Raw genomic sequence first — 950 nt, forward strand, 5'->3', positions numbered from 1 at the left:
AGAGTGGTTCTCTTGGTGTGTGTTTGAATCAACTAGTTGTCTTCTTAATGCTGATTCTGCTAACAGAGTGTATTCAGGTACATAAATCAGAATCAATTTAATGTGGATTAACTAAGTTCCTGTGTGGACACTTATTCAGGATTTAAACTGCTCTTAATTTGAAGTGGCCTTAAAACTCAGAAGTAAATTAAGATATGCTGAATTAATTCTGGAAAATTAAATTTAACTAATGTAGTGTAAGCTCATCCTAGAGCTTAAAGATTGAGCTGTGCTGGAAGACTGTGTGTACCAATCCTATACTATGATCTTATTAATCGCCACCAAAGAGATTAATGTATTTTTTAATCCTTTAAGCTCTCATACTGTAGTGAGACGCACACTCAGTGCACCTAATTCACAACAGTGTTGGAGGCCAGGTGGTTGAAAGACCTGAGCACTGACTAAATAACAATTTTCCAGGTACTTCATCTAGATTTGAACAACTGTAGGGTCCTTCTTAGTCACTTACCTTCAAGGGAATGGACATTTCTCCCTTGCCTGTTAAATGCGCAGCACTTTCTCTTCCGAGTGGTGGTGTTGACTGGACTTCCAAACAAAGGCTTTCCTAATTTGGCAGCTGGCTTTTCACCATTATAAAAGTAAATATGGAAAGAGGCTTTAAGGAAAAGGATTGAATTTTACGGTTCAGTCTTATTCAGAGGGGTCTTTAAATCATTTTTCGAAGCCTGTTATTTTTTCTCATTTGGGGCTATCCTTGCTCTTGGAATTTCTGGGGCAGAAAATAGTGTTGTATTGCAAACCTCTTTTTGTGCTTTGGAGCTTTGAGGTAAGAAACAGTGAGCTGAATCTGAGTTTACTGAGACCCATGAGACTTGGCTGGAGTCCATGGGCTAAGAAAGAAGACAGTGGGGTGTTCCATGGGGGGGCTGCAAGGTCACAGAGTGCAGCCT

General features: G+C 39.7%; 1 protein-coding gene across 1 annotated transcript in view; it reads left to right on the plus strand.

Annotated features, from left to right (window-relative positions):
- The window catches only part of ABCA1 (ATP binding cassette subfamily A member 1), an 84776-nt gene that overhangs the window by 4612 nt on the left and 79214 nt on the right, over positions 1 to 950 (plus strand). The gene's annotated exons all lie outside the window — the stretch shown is intronic.

The sequence above is a fragment of the Corvus brachyrhynchos genome, unplaced genomic scaffold (genome assembly GCF_000691975.1).
Source record: "Corvus brachyrhynchos isolate BGI_N302 unplaced genomic scaffold, ASM69197v1 scaffold547, whole genome shotgun sequence".
NCBI lineage: Eukaryota > Metazoa > Chordata > Aves > Passeriformes > Corvidae > Corvus > Corvus brachyrhynchos.